This window comes from Mytilus californianus, unplaced genomic scaffold (genome assembly GCF_021869535.1).
Source record: "Mytilus californianus isolate M0D057914Y unplaced genomic scaffold, xbMytCali1.0.p SCAF_11, whole genome shotgun sequence".
Classification (NCBI taxonomy): Eukaryota; Metazoa; Mollusca; class Bivalvia; order Mytilida; family Mytilidae; genus Mytilus; species Mytilus californianus.
Window position 1 is genome coordinate 48,477,013 of NW_026262593.1, and position 16,522 is coordinate 48,493,534.

The 16,522-nt window shown below is 31.3% G+C and overlaps 1 long non-coding RNA gene across 2 annotated transcripts; it reads right to left on the bottom strand.

Annotated features, from left to right (window-relative positions):
* Nucleotides 1-2,472: 2,472 nt before the first annotated feature.
* On the bottom strand, nucleotides 2,473-12,374 carry LOC127720990 (uncharacterized). Of its 2 annotated transcripts, XR_007991021.1 has the most exons (3): nucleotides 12,352-12,374; nucleotides 10,598-10,716; nucleotides 2,473-2,544 (listed from the first exon to the last, which is right to left on the bottom strand). It is a non-coding gene; the product is annotated as an uncharacterized LOC127720990 (long non-coding RNA). The 2 variants fall into 2 exon arrangements; XR_007991020.1 differs by lacking the exon at nucleotides 2,473-2,544 and having other exon boundaries at nucleotides 10,257-10,716.
* Nucleotides 12,375-16,522: the final 4,148 nt, after the last annotated feature.

Genomic DNA, 16,522 nt, shown 5'->3' on the forward strand with positions numbered 1-16,522 from the left:
AAGGAGTTTTACACCAGAGCTTGTATGTATATTTAATCGTTTAATTTGGCTCAGATTGGTAATCACACGCAAAATCCTCCGCATTCGAGGCTAGTTCTTGACGTCTGAAGCGAATTCGAGTTAAAAAGTATTAAACGTTATAACTGAAAACCAAATTATAACCGAAATCAAGCAATCACAATTTTTCAATAAAACATACCGGTCTCGAATGGGAATTCACAGAATGACGTGATGTTGCCTAATTATTGAGCATCAACGATGAAATTATCCATCATCCTTTACTTCTAAAATCCCGAAATGGGGATGATGCTCGTATGTTTCTTGATCCTTTATCTTTTATAAGTAATCAGGTAATAGAACGAAACACAAATTTTGAAATAGCGAAAATGACGTGTAAAATTATTTTTCCATAAAAAGCCAATTTGAGTTCATTTGTATAGTCATGAAATTACAATTTAGTTTCACATCTATCGAAGATCTATTAATATAATTGGCATTCCAGTTTAACTCCTTTATATCATCATTAAGTCTTATATTTGTCTATTTCTAGACAAAATACCATAATTATATGACAACATGATATATATAATACATAGCATTTGCTGTAATACAAGATTAGTATTTTTGTTTTTTGTGATAGTATCCTTCTGATGGGCAACCGAACACAATTTTCAAAGCCTGTTTGTATAACTAACAATACATGTATTGATTGGACCATTGTGAACTTAGACATTGTATTTACTTCCCATGACCCGCTTATATATATAGTAATGATCGTAAACTGAAGGGTTTTGGGTCGATCTGATGTAACAGCAAACCTTTGTTAACTGATGTTTAACGTTTGCTGTTACATCAGTGTTCAATATTTGAGGGAGGGTTAAACAGTCTAAAAAATGTCAGAGCCCTCCGCATTATTCATGTGCATATAATAAGTCAGTGGCATGTGTTTTCATTAACTGTTTTTTACATTATTCAGGACGTTTCGTTTTGTTTCTCGTTTAAATTGTTTTACATTTTGTTTTTATTTTCGGACATTTTATAGCTTACTCTACGTTGTGGCTTTTCGATGGCTAAACAGTGACATATACTTGCTTATATGTAACTATTTATATTTTTTATCTTAGGTGGATAGTTGTCTCATTGGGAATCATACCACATTTTTTTATATTGTATATGTTCAGGCCCAAGATCCTATATACATGCCAGAAAGCAGGCAAATTGCTAGTTGAAAGCAGAAGGTTAATTTTTTTCTATGAATCCTAGTTCCACTTTCAAACATTTCTCCAATCTTTACTAAAATTCACAGTTTATGTTTACTTTGTGTGAATTATATTATGGGATATTTCTGAATATTTAATCAGATTATAAAAATGTCTGCAGATGGTTAAAAACTGAATTTTTGTTTGATTTTGCAATTTTTGGACAAATTGCGTAATAACTGATGAAAGGACGGAAGTAAAGCTATACCTTGTCGTTCAAATGATTCGATTATTTGATTTTTACGCTGCTTAAAATGACATTTGATCGAAAAGTTTACATTACATATTAAATAAAGGATATAGTTTTTCTCTTTTGTTTCGCTTTTAATCAATTAAAACGTTTTTGTTAATTTTACCAGCAAACTATTGACGGTAACAACGTAATCATGAATTGTTCATCAAATAAAAATATGCAAATTATAACAAAATTTTACTTCTTTATAACCTACAAATGTGTTTCGTGATTATCATAAGAAATATTAACATGACTTTAATAGCTGTTTATTTTTTCCTTGATCTTTTTATTGATGTTCGGTTGTACATTTAATCTAATATGCAAAGTTGAAAACTTAATGATGTCAAATGCATATGCATCAGCTCGTGTGGGTTTCATTGATGTGGTAATACACGTGATGTCATTTCTCCAAACATGATTCATTAATCAGTCATCATCCCTAGCTGACCATATTGTACATAGTATTTCATGAACAAGACTTCTGATTGAAGCAATTATATTTTCGTAAGGTGTTTACCTTTTCGAAGTAATCTCATAGGGTTTCATGTAGGTCGGACATTTGTATATAGAAATGCTCAACTAGTCATGGTAAAGTACAACTTTATGTTTCATAATCGCAAAACTGATTGCTATTCGGCTCTGAGCAAGACCTAAAGATCAAACATTAAATATCATATCGAAACAAGTCTTTTTTTATTGAAAAATATATATTATACAAAGTAAAAGGTATGTTTATATTGAATTCATACAACCTATTTTTAGTATTTGTTATTCTGATTCAGCCTCTGCGACATGAAAGATCTGGCATTGTTACCAGTAGCATATTTCTGTACGATTCCTTGGTACTGTTTAGGGACGTATTTCATCCAAAATCGGGGATTACCATATCTTGAAGACAAAATTCCTTCAAAACCACTTATTCCACCAAAACCTTCTATCCAACCAATACCTGCTCCACCGCCATATCCGCCATATCCAATGTTTGGAATAACAACGGGACCATATCCAACAGGACCATATCCACTGCAAGCATATCCAACGGGGCCATATCTACCATGCGATGTATGTTGTTGACTAGCACTGCTACGACTACAAATGTACACTTGACGTTCATTTTGATAGTAAACCTAGCATTAGCTTGTTCTGAAACACACTTGCACACAGTATCATAACATGATACAAAATTTATTGCAAGCCGATCTTGTCAAAATTAATATGTCTAAGCCTTTTTGGGGGAAACATAATTACACAGGTAGAATCATTAATAAAACACGCCGAGATAAAAAAAAATCACAAAAAACAAAAAACTAAAAACAAAACAAAACAAAACAAACAAAAACAAAACACACAAACAGAAAAACTTATAAATCAAACACTGAGAATTACAAATTAATCTTTTAGATTTCAGAAAGACACATGAGAATAAAACAAAATGTGCATTGGACCCAATGAGTTGTTTCCATTGAAAATTAGAGACGAAACAAATACGTAATGGAGTTTCAAAAATATTTCGTTTTTGTAATGTGATTGCATAATATAGCTGTTTTTTTTATATTAAAGTCATAAAAAGAAACACATTATAAAAAATACCTTACATCCATCTTCGAAACAATTTCTTCGATTTAACTATAAACACTGCAGATTATTTGAAAACAATAAGCTGTAGTTTGTGCAAGAGATAGGAAAATAAAAACAATTTACAGTGGGGGTATGCATTCAAAGAAATATTTCAAGAAGAAATTAACCTAAAACATTTATGCATGGGTATCAAATCTTTCGTCAAAACATTCATACGACGTCAATAATCCGACATGTCCAATAATTTCAGATAAGCCTGATTTTTGTTTTCTAGTCAGAAAGAAGTATGGTAAGCGTGAAAACCAAGAATATGAAAATTAATCATGATAAAAAAATCATCCAAAATGTGTGTTGCGGTTTTTTTAATCCGTCAGTATATAGGAGTTACCAGATACAAATATAAAGCTAGGGCCAATGTACACTAAATTAATCTCACAAATAGATCATTTTTAAAACTGGTTTAAAAAGAAAACATTTCAAGATATCACAAAATATAAAAGCATTTGCACCTTTCAACACTAAAACAAGATAGTGCTTAGCAAATGATTAAAAAAGATTAAAAGTGAAATATCTCCATTAAAGTTAATGAAAAAAATGAATTTTTCCAATGCTCTAAGAGTGAAATCTAGAGTATCGCCACAACATTTTCCTCAACTGTCCACAATGACAAGAATTATTGAAATGTCTAAATACAGTCTATTGGGTGGAACCATTCCCTATAAATAAGGGGTGACACCATATCCCACATAGAGCTTTTGGACTCATGCATGAAAATGCTTCGTAAATATGCATATAGAGTTTGAAATAGACATTTTATCAACAATTATAATACGAGTAATATCTTAGCATTTTACAATAACTTTTTTTTAATCAAGTTAGAGCTTTTACTGATTTGCTAGGAGTGGTAACAGTTAAAATATTTAAAAAGAGGAAATAGTTAGATAAAGAAAATCAAAGATAAATCGGGGATATTTTGATAATTAACTGTGTGTACGTCAAGTGACAGAAAACCATGAAAATATCAAAAAAAGAAAAAACAATCTATCAAATTGTGAAACATTAGTCTTTCGTAACAATTTTTTTTTGTTTTTTTTTTTTATTTCGACCAGATATTTTTCCAAAAAATTTGACAATGTGATAAAAATGATACCAATCATCATCAATCTTTTTATTACTTAGAATTAGACCAAGAATTAATCAGAGTTCTTACATGAAATAATAGTCCACGTGTAAAAAATATGCAATCAATCACCACATTTTACAGCCACATTCGATGGCGTTTACATGTGTGTCTCTGGAATTCGATCGTCTGGTTTGTCTCGCGGTAGCGTACGTGCTTTTCATCGAGTGCAAATCAAAGATTGTAAATTAAATTCGTATTTTATTCGATTTTAATTTGGTTCAACGAAATTTATACGATATATTTGGTTTACAGTTTGATTCAGAAGAAACACCGACATAGCTAGATAATACAATTAATTATCTAATTACTACCACAATTTGATATTTTTAAGTATTGTAATTTTCATTGTTATTAATAAATGTAATGTCAGTTTTACAAATCTAATCTTGAATCAATCCTAATCCTATCTTATTTTTGGGAAATATTTTTACAAATTCAAATGTGACGTCACTTTGTGTGTTTTTTTAGAATTTCAAATGTGACGTCACTTTGTGCGTTGAGGCTTTGGCTAACTCGGCTGTGTATTTTTATGTGTTGGATTAAGTTGTTTTATGTAATGTATCCGTTTTTATTCTGTAGTTAGTCCCCACTTCGGTTTTATCATGTATATATATTATATAGTCATTTTATAAAATTTACTGTTTGCAAAATTATAAATTATTCTTAATAATAAGGATGTTCTTGTCCAAGGCAGAAAACCCTGGCCGTGTTAGGCGCAACTTTTTGGAAGTTTTGGTCCTCGGTGCTCTTCAGCTTTGTACTTGTTTTGGCTTTCAAACTTTTTTCATCTGAGCGTCACTGGTTGGTCTTGTGTGAACGAGAGGCACGTATGGCGTATTGAATTTTAAGCCTAGTACCTTTTATTACCTATTATTCGTGTGTTTCTTTGTTCTATATGTTCCCCCATTTATTTGTATTGTGGTCCTGTCATGTGATGTTGTCGTTTTGGTGTTGTGTTTGACGTTGCCATAAAAGCGGGAGGTTTGGCATGACACAAAACCAGGTTCAACCCACCATTTTTTTCTTAAAATGTCCTGTACCAAGTCAGGAAAAGGGCCATTGTTATATTATAGTTCGTTTCTGTGCGTGTTACATTTTAATGTTGTGTTTTTGTTGTGTCGTTGTTCTCCTCTTATATTTTATGCGTTTCCCTCAGTTTTAGTTTGTAACCCGGATTTGTTTTTATCTCTATCGATTTATGAGTTTCGAACAGCGGTATACTACTGTTGCTTTTATTTACCTCTTCTTCGCCTAGTACGAGCATTGTGGAGTATGAGCAACGACTAATTCACTCGGAATAAAAATAATGGCTGATACTACGGGAAGACGCATATTTAAAATTTCATTCTGCCCGTCGTTGTAGTTCAAAGATTCTTGTTTTCATATCTTATAAACATTATTAACATCTTTAATTAACATTATCGTCCTGAGTATGCATTTAATGTTCGTCGTTGGACGTAACGTAGTTTATCAACAAATTATTTTTAATTGTTGATCTCCACCCCCCAAAAAATACCATGAAAATTTGTTGAGATACGGTGTGTGTATAGTCTAAAATAATAAGCTGGTTCTCTCCCTTTCAACATACGGGTAACTGAGTCACCCTTGTTGGCCCTGTATCTGTAGGTGCCAAACAGATAAAAAGGACAGTCCATTTGATTGTTTAGACATAACAGAAAAAAAATTATTCCTAATTCAAAATGAATGTTGATACGCTTGGTCTTGTAAAAAAAAAAACGTTGATTTCAGGCGCTCATTATTCTGAAGTTAATTCAAAATTTGTCCCCAAAGGTATCACCAGCCCAGAAGCCTTTACGTTCAAGCGTGAAAATACGAATATTGATTGATTGAAATTTGCTTTTATATAACATTTAAGAAATTATTTAAAGTTCAGGAATATATCTCCCTCATGCAAAGAGCTGGTACCTTGTCCGGTTTTGGCTGTTCTTTATGTCCTTTTTTATTTGATCAACTCCTCAACGTTCGTATTGAATTTTAGATTTAAATAGTCTAGCGTCGAGCATAACTGAAAGACATTTAATTGTCGAAATGCGCATCTGGTGCAGTCAAATTTGTACGTTTATGTTATATAAATGAATGTTTATACGCATGCTATGAGACAAATAAACTTGATTTAAGCGATCATTATTCTGAAATTATTTATATCGATATTACAGGGAAAACGGTAGTATTTATTCTATCATAGGCGACAATACTAACATTTTCTAAATATACCACTTTTTATAATAAAAACCTGGACAAAACAATTATGTATAATATTCGTAATTTATTATTATTGTTTTAGAAATTGAAGTCAAAATGGTATCATGGCCATCTTCGAACGGATCTTGTTTATGGTATCCATGCCCACCGTCATTTTACATAAAATTTATGAAAATTTGGTAGACTTTTCGAATAATTCATATATATATAATGTGTTTCAAAATTTATATTGTAAATATACACACTGCAGTTATTCATAAATAAATAGACAAATATATTATACCCTTACATCCAATCACAGAACTTCTAAATTGACTTCCTTCACCTGCGTTCGGTACATGAAAGGCCAACCTAAAGCCCGAAAAATGTAATATTTTTTTTCTCTACAAAGATACGTATACTCTGTGACAAAATAAACATTTGATTGTAGGCGCTCATTATTCAAATTTATCTGAATCGATGTTACAAAGATTGACATATGTATGAATGACACTTTTCAACGTCTTTTCTTTTCAACTCTCAGCTGTTAAAGTCTGTGGTGTGTTCATGACAGTAACAAAATAACCGTTGAACATACTTATAAGTACAATGTGTCTTTTCGCTTTTCCTAGTTATTAGACTGATATTTTAAGTTTCTGTTTTATTGAAATGCGATCGTGATCAGCTATCAAAATAAAAGGCAAAATTTAGATATAAACGTTGAATATGAAATATCAACCGAACTCTTATTCATAGGACTAACCAAATGAGTTTTCCTCAAATCGTTGATTTTCACATGTCACGTGCAACACGACTGGACTATAAAAAAATTCCATTTTTCCTCCTACTTTCACTTGATATTATTTTATGAGTATTACATTAGATTAGAAATAATATATTGTATATATTTATACTGTTTAACTATTAAGATTCATCATTCAAAGTTGTCCATTTTATACATGTAGCAGTGCCTTGTATTTGTTAAATGTACATCTAACAACAAGCAATCATACATGTGGTCTTTAATTTTTGATATGTTTATGTAAAATGTTTCTCATGTTTTACAGCCTTCATCCCCTATTTATGTATATATAATACTACTAAATTGAGATATAGATCTTAACCAAATAATCCTGTACGTGCTTTTCCTATGGTATTGTTAAAAAAGTCTACTAAATATTTTTAAAAAATGATAAATTTAACAAATATTACTAAAATGAACGTATAAAGTAACCATTAACTGTTGTTTAATAATCTTCAAATAATTTCGAACTAAGCAATCTATTTAAATATCCAAACATGCCGCAAATCCAGTACAAATTAACAGAGACATACAATACAAGAGATTCGCAGTTGATTCATAGTTGAATCGAAGTAACGGCCAATTAGTTACTTTATGCAAATTACCCAGAAATTAGATTTGTCCGTTCCTCAATGAAATATCAGTAAATGCCCTTGAATTCTGCATTTTCCAATAAAATTTTATCGAATTCAATGTCAATTTAGTTTTATTTAAAATTTAGTTTGTTTTACAAAAACGATTTTAAGAGTGCAAATTGGAAGGATACAAATACGACACTTAGTCTTACTTAAAAAAAAAAATCCGCAGTACTATATAAAAAGTAAAATAACAAAAATACCGAACTCCAAGGAAATTTCTAAACAGAAAGTCCCTTATTAAATGGCAAAATTAAAACGCTCAAACACATCAAACGAATGGTAACAATTGTCATATTTGGTACAGGCATTTCCTTCTGCAGAAAATGATGGATTAAACCGGGTTTTATAGCTAGTTAAACCCTTTACTTGTATGACAGTTGCATAGCATTCCATTATATTGGCCACAATGTATTAGCAATATAAACAGACATAATAGTTACAAAATGTATAAAAATAGGGGTACAGCAGTCAAAGTTGTGTTATAATTCTCATCACTATAAAACAAACAACTATGTCAACAAGGAAAAACGAAATAGACACTATATAGACACAGCACATTAGCAAAAATGAAAGACAAAAATTTAAAAAAAAAACCATAGCACAATAACACAATGGTGGGATGTATACATACCAAGCAACACCAAAAGGATATTATCAAAATATGGACTAAACAGTCAAGTTTAAAGATATACAAAGACAAATAAAAGAAAACTATAAGACGTCATTAAGATGATAAACAACGTCAGTACCTAGAATCTATACCTCAAGACCATAATGTATTATTTGTGAAGTTAATACGGAATAAATTGTAACAAGGTCTTGGTATCTTCCGATAAACATCTTTTTAGAAAAAGGACGAGACGTTCTTTGACATAACCCGGTTTCATTAACTTTCTGCCCAGATACTGGTGACGTTTAATAAAGTCTGAGTAGCAGCTGAAAGCTCTTGAATTTCGAATGAGTTGGAAAATGTATATCCTATTTGAACATCATCAATATATCTGAATATAAAAATTAAATCATCTGGCTTCTTTGATCTTTTTCTTAATTTGAACGAAGCAAATTGAAGTTTTATCTAAATTAAATATGACGTGCACCTCGTGTTGGTTTACGAAAGCCTACTAAAATTCTGTTCTTTGCCTTCCAGATTAAGAATGTTCTGTGTTTAACGTAACACTTCAAATAAGTTCATTTTGTCCCTGATAACCTAAATAAGGTTTAATACACTCTCATTTTAGATAGTGATATAAACAACTTGACGGATCCTCGTAATTTCAAGGGTGACATGCAGAATGTTCCATGTGACACAGATACCTTATTAAAATGATACAAATGACTATGAAATTCCAGTTATTGAGGTCTGTCTTTCGATTCTGATAGAGTCTGGAGGCCCAACATTGCCGGTTTACTTGTGTTAAGAACAATAAAATGTTTGTTTATGTGTTATTTTATCAAAATGAGTTTTTAAAAGTCAATTACTAACATTAAAAGTGATTTTATGATACAAAAACCACAAAATACCTTTTAACTCAAAATATGCACTGGTAAGATAACAATAAGGAGGAAAGATCTCCGTCATCAGTTGATATATACATAGGTGTTCAAGACAAACATATGTCTGTTTTCATTGTAATGATTTGATCATTTACATGTATGCGATTGTGGACGTCATATAAAGAATGGTTATATGTAAATTTTCAACAAAGAGAAATATTTTCTATCTAGTCATTTATTTTTCATATGAAATTAAATAATGTGAAATTTTGTAATTTTCAATTCTAAACACCAGATAATTTGCAAAAGATCCATCATATAACATGTGATCTAGCTTTCGCTAACTGAGCGAGGATATGTGTCTCTAATCTAAACAGCAAAGGGCCGTCTTCTTTCCTGGGGATTGTTGATTATATTCTTTTTTATTGATGTGCAAAAAACAAACTCTTCAATTGTGTGTGTCTGTCTGTTACCAAGGAGATTAAATGACCAGAAATTCAATTCATAGTTTTGGCGGTACATTTAAGCTAATATGCAAAGATAAATACTTTTTGGTGTCAGCGCGTGTGGGATTCAGTACTGTGGTACTTCACGTGATGTCATTTCTCCAATCATGTTTCATTTATCAGGTTTCCAACTCGGATTACATTGTTCAGAGTATAACATGAACAAGACTTCCGATTGAAACAATTATGTTTTTGTAATTAGCAGTTTACTTTTTTGAATAAATTTCATTGGGTTCCATGTATGTCGGACATTTTTATACAGAAATGCTCGACTAGCTATAGTAAAGTACAGCCTTACATTACTTAATCGCAAAACTGATTGCTATTTGGTTAAGCAAGACTTTAAAAAAAAATAAATATCAAATATCATATCGACAAAAGTCTTCTTTTATTGAAAAAATTATATTATACAAAGTAATAGGTATGTTTATATTGAAATCAGACTACACATTTTTAGTATTTTTTATTCTGATTGAGCCACTGAGACATAAAAGATCTGGCAATGTTACCAGTACCATATTTCTGTACAATAACTTGGTACTGTTTAGGGACGTATTTCATCCGAAATCGAGGATTATCATATCCTTACGACAAAATTCTTCCAAAACCACCTATTCCGCCAAAACCTCCTATCCGACCAATACCTGCTCAGCCACCATATCCGCCATATCCAAAGCTTGAAATTCCAACGGGACCATACCCACTGCTAGCATATCCAACGGAGCCATATCCACCTAGCGCAGCTATGTTGTTGACTAATAGCACTGCTACGACTGCAAATATACACTTGACGTTCATTTTACAACTGTGTTGTGAATACTACAAAAGAATTATAAATGAATTGTAGTTGTACTATAACTGGAAGTTCAAATACGAATACATATTTATAAATAAAAAAAACCAGTATCGTTACTCTAGTATCTAAAATGGGATGACGCAATATAATTGTTTTTATCTGGCAGTGAACCTAGCATTATCTAGTTTTGAAACACACTTGAACACAGTATCATAACATAAGCGTTCAACATGACACAGCGTTTTTGGCAAGCCGATCTTGCCAAAACTAGTATGTTTAAATTTTTTTCAGTGGAAAAAAACTGCACACGGAGAATTATTAATAATACACGCTGAGAAATAAGAAAAACCAAACAAACAAAAAAAACTCAACAACAAACACTAAGAATTACAAAAGAGAAGCGGAAGATACTGAAAGAGACATTCAAACTTATCAGTCGAAAATAAACTAACAACGCCATGGCAAAAACAAACACCAACAGACAAACAACTGTACATAAAACACAACATAGAAAATTAAAGACTGAGCAACATGAACAAATCAGTCTTAGATTTCAGAAAATATCACACTGAGATTTACAAAAAATGCACTGAACCCCTTATGAGTTTTTTTCCTATGAAAAGTAGTGGAAGAATATTATTATCACAAGAAGTTTCAAAACTTTGGAATGTGATTGCAAATTTACAGCTGGTGTTTTTCTATTAATGTCGAAAAAAATGTTAGAACTAAGAAAGAAAAATACATTTTGAAAAATACCGTATATCCTTATTCGAAACAATTTCTTCTAGCTTACTTTTAAAACTGCAGTTTTAAAAACAAAAAAACTTTTAGTTTGTGCGAGAGACAGAAAATACAACGATTTACATTGGGGTATGCATTCAAAGAAATATTTCACGAAGAAATAAACCTAAAACAATCATGCATGAGTATCAAATCTCGCGTCAAGAAATTCAGACGACGTCAATAATCCGGCATGTAAAATAATTTCAGATAAGCCATGTAATTCTGTTTTCCAATCAAAAAGAGTTATGGTAAGCGTGAATAGCAAGAATATGAAGATTAATCATGATTTGAAATTAAAAATTCACTCGAATGTGTGTTGCGGTTTTTAAAGTCCGTCCAAATATAGGAGTTACCAGATACAAATGTAAAGCTAGGGATAATATTTACTAATTTTATCTCACAAATAGATCATTAAAAAAAATCGTTGAAATTCTTCCATTGCCCTAAGGGAGAAATCTAGAGTATTGTCCAAACATTTTCATTAATTGTCCACAATGACAAGAAGTGTTTAAATGTTAAAATACGGTTAATTGGGTGAAACCATTCCCTATAGATAAGGAGTGACACTATCTCCCATATAGCTCTACACCTCGTACATAAAAGTGTTTCGTAAATATGGATATAGAGTTTAAAATAGAGATGTTATCAATATTATTAAAATGAGTAATAGTGTAGCATTTTACAATAACTTTTGTCGGAATCAAGTAAGAGCATATGCTGATTTGCTAGGAGTAGTAACAGTTAAAAATAAAAGAGAAAAGAGATAAATAATGAAAATTAAAACTATCAAACCTTACATAGAAATTAATCAAAAGAAAAAGATAAACAGCTATCAGCATTTATTATCTTTTGAACAATATTTCGCATATTCTTACCTCTTCTGCCCGGTTTGAAATGACAAGATAATATCAATGGTGAATTTCTCGTACACTTATAAAGAGATAAAATGGGGATATTTTAATAATTAACCTTGTGTTTGTCAAGTGAAAGAAAACCATGAAAAAAAAACAATCTATCAAATTTGAAACATAAGACTTTCGTAATATATTTTTTTTTCTATTTCGAGCAGTTATTTTTCAAAAAGATTTGACAATGTGATAAAAGTGATACCAATCATTATCAATCTTTTATAACTTAGAATTGGAGCAAGAACTTATCGGAATTCTTACATAACACAGTAGTCAACGTGTTAAAAAAATGTGCAATCTATCACAATATTTTACAGTCTGTATGTCTTTGGAATTCGATCGTCTGGTTGGTCTCGTGGTAGCGTACGTGATCTCGTCGAGTGAAAATCAAAAACTGTAAACCAAATTAGTATGTTTCGCTTCCTTGCCGAGTACGAGCATTGCGGAGTATTAGCAACGACTCATTTGCTCGGAATTAAAAAAAGACTGACACCATGCGAAGACACATATTAAAAAATGCAATTCTGCAAGTCGTTGTGGTTCAAAGATTCTTGTTTTCATGTCTTATTAACATTTTGGAATTTTGGGTCCTCAATGCTCTTCAACTTTGTACTTGTTTGGTTTTATAACTATTTTGATCTGAGCGTCACTGTTGAGTCTTATGTAGACGAAACGCGCGTCTGACGTATTAAATTATAATCCTGGTACCTTTGATAACTTTTGACACCACTGGGTCGATGCCACTGCTGGTGGACGTTTCGTCCCCGAGGGTATCACCAGCCCAGTAGTCAGCACTTCGGTGTTGACATGAATATCAATTATATGGTCATTTTTATAAATTTTCTGTTTACAAAACTTTGAATTTTTCGAAAACTAAGGATTTTCTTATCCCAGGAATAGATTACCTTAGCCGTATTTGGCAACAACTTTTTGGAATTTTGGGTCCTCGATGCTCTTCAACTTTGTACTTGTTTGGCTTTATAACTATTTTGATCTGAGCGTCACTGATGAGTCTTATGTAGACGAAACGCGCGTCTGGCGTATTAAATTATAATCCTGGTACCTTTGATAACTATTAACATCTTTTATTAATATTATCGTCCTGAGTATGTATGTAATGGTCGTCGCTGGACGTAACGTAGTTCATCAATCAATTATTTTTAATTGTTGATTTATTTCCAAAAAAAACGACAATGCCGTGATAGTTTGTTGAGATACTGTATGTTTGTAGTCGAAAACAAATACGCTGGTTCTGTTCTCTCCCTTCCAACATACGGGTATCTGAGTCACTCTTGTTGGCCCAATATTGGTAAGTACCAAAGAGATACAAAGGACAGTCCATTGTTATTGTTCAGACATAACAGAAAAAATCTATTTCTTATTCAAAATGAATTTTGGTACTCTTGGTCTTGACAAAAAAACCGTTGATTTCAGGCGCTCGTTATTCTGAAGTTAATTTAAAATAAGTCCGTGTTGGTATCACCAGCCCAGTAGCCATCATTTCGGTTCAAGCGTGAAAATACGGATATGGGTTGATTGAAATTTGCTGTTATATATATAAATTTTTGATATTATTAAAAGTGCAGGAATATATCTCTCTCATGCAAAGAGCTGGTTCCTTGATCGGATTTGGCTGTTCTTTGTGTCCTTTTTTATTTGATCAGCTCCTCAGCGTTTGTATTAGGTTTAGGATTTAAATATTTTGGCCTCGAGCATAACTTAAGAGACATTTACTTGTCGAAATGCGCATCTGTTGCAGTAAAATTTGTACGTTTATGTTAATAAACTGAATGTTAATACGCATGGTATGAGACAAATAAACTTGATTTTAAGCGCTCATTATTCTAAAATTATCTGTATCGATATTTCAGGGTAAACGGTTATACTTAATCTTCCATAGGCGACTATACCAACATTTTCTAAATCTCCTTTATTTATAATAAAAACCTGGACAAAAAGTTATGTGTGATATTATTAATTTGTTTTTCTGTTTTTTAAATTAAAGTCAAATGGCATCATGACCATCTTCGCACGGAGCTTGTTAAGGGTATCCGTGCCCACCGTCTTTATACATCAAATTTATGAAAATTTGGAAGCCTTATCGAATAATCCTCAAGAATTTTTTTAATGTGTTTCAAAATTTATATCGTAAATATATACACTGCAGTTATTCATAAATGAATAGAAAAATATATTATACCCTTACATCCAATCACAGCTCTCCTAAGTTGACTTCTTTCACCTGCCTTGGGTACAAGAAAGGCTAATCTAAAGCTAGGAAAATGTAATACTACTTTTTTTCGACAAAGATACGCATGCTCTGTGACAAAATAAACATTTGATTGTAGGATCTTGTTATTCTAATGTTATCTGAATCGATGTTACAAATAATGACATATGTTTGAATGACACTTTTCAACGTCTTTTCTCTTCAACTCTTAGCTGTTATAGTCTGTGATTTGTTCATAACAGTATTAAAATAAACAGTTGAATATACTTATAAGTACAATGTGTCTTTTCGCTTTTCTCAGTTTTTAGACTGATATTTTAAGTTTTCTGTTTTATTGAAATGCGATCGTGTTCAGCTATCAAAATAAAAGGCAATATTCAGATATAAACGTTGAGGATGAAAAATAAACCGAGCTCTTATTCATAGGACTAACCATATGAATTATCCTAAAATCGTTGATGTTAACATGTCACGTGCATCACGACTGGAAATATATATATAAAAAACCTATTTATCCTCCTAAATTTACTTGATATTATTTAATCAGTATTACATTATATTAGAAATAATATATGTATAAAGTTTAATCAAATCAATTTGATTGTCATTAAACATTTACAGAATGTTTGTAACAATCCAAATTTAAACAAACAATAAACAACAAAATAACAACAAAACAGAGTACAAAAAAACATAAGTGATAGATTTAAAATATTCAATAGCCATGTCACAATGTCACAATGAGACATCTGCCCTCAGTTTTAATGACCTTTAAGGTATAAAACCACTAATGCATAGCCCCATTGCTTTCTATGTTAAATTCTGCAATTTCAAGCTTTAATGGTTACTTTGTCTTAAGTTCAAATAAAGTGGCAGTTATTTCATGTCAAAACTGTACCTTATCCTGACTTGTGCTGAAAAAATCAACATACCTTTAATTGCATATTAGAGCGTACTGGTTCGCGGAAGTTTGATAGTACAAAAACAGGAACTTCTGATCTGAACAACAGGCCAAATGAGCCCTCCTATTAAAATTTCATATACTTCTTTATTTTTCAAATAAAACTTTCAACAAAGGTCCTACAGTCATCCCAAGTCAACAAGCTTTCATTTGATACAAAAACTACCCAAATATTCCCACTATTGACACAGATACAGCTATGCGTAGGAACTATTTTGTTTAAAATATGTACTACGTTCTTGTATGTTCTTTCTGACCGGGCCTGAATTAGTGGTTCTATACCTATAACAGCACCAAACTTGTTATATTGACTTCTGCTTGACTTAATTTCCTTCTATGATCTATTTCTAGCATAGAAAAACACATCAAGCTTTTGTCAAAACACTATATCACTGAATTCAAGCTCAAATTAGACTGGTAGTAGCATATGCGTTAAACAAAGAAAACTACATATGGATACTAATAGTGACAGATATGACACTTTTTCATTTTTTACCAGTTCTGATTTGTTAATATTTACTCAAATAACAGTGTTCTCATCTATATGTCTTATTTTTATCAGAGATTCTTCCTTGAATATAAATACAGTGGTCAAAACATAAAATATAATTGATAATTTTGTCCCCCCTTTTTTCTACATGTTGGAAAAGGAGAGTGATTTGGTAAAAAACCATACTTTTATGTATAAACATGGATCACCAAGAGTAATTTATGTATCTCCAAGCTAGACAACTTGCTAAAATGGTTATAAAATGCATTTCAAGTGAGAATTTGGAATTCCTATATAAGTATACACCAATTTTCCTTGAAATAAATAATTCACTATGAAAGACAATAAAACATGAACACTCACTAGATAATTTGACCAAAAACAATATTTATACTGCAAACAAGTCATAATATACAAGTCTCATTGGTTTCAGTGTAAGATACTCCAAAAAATAAAA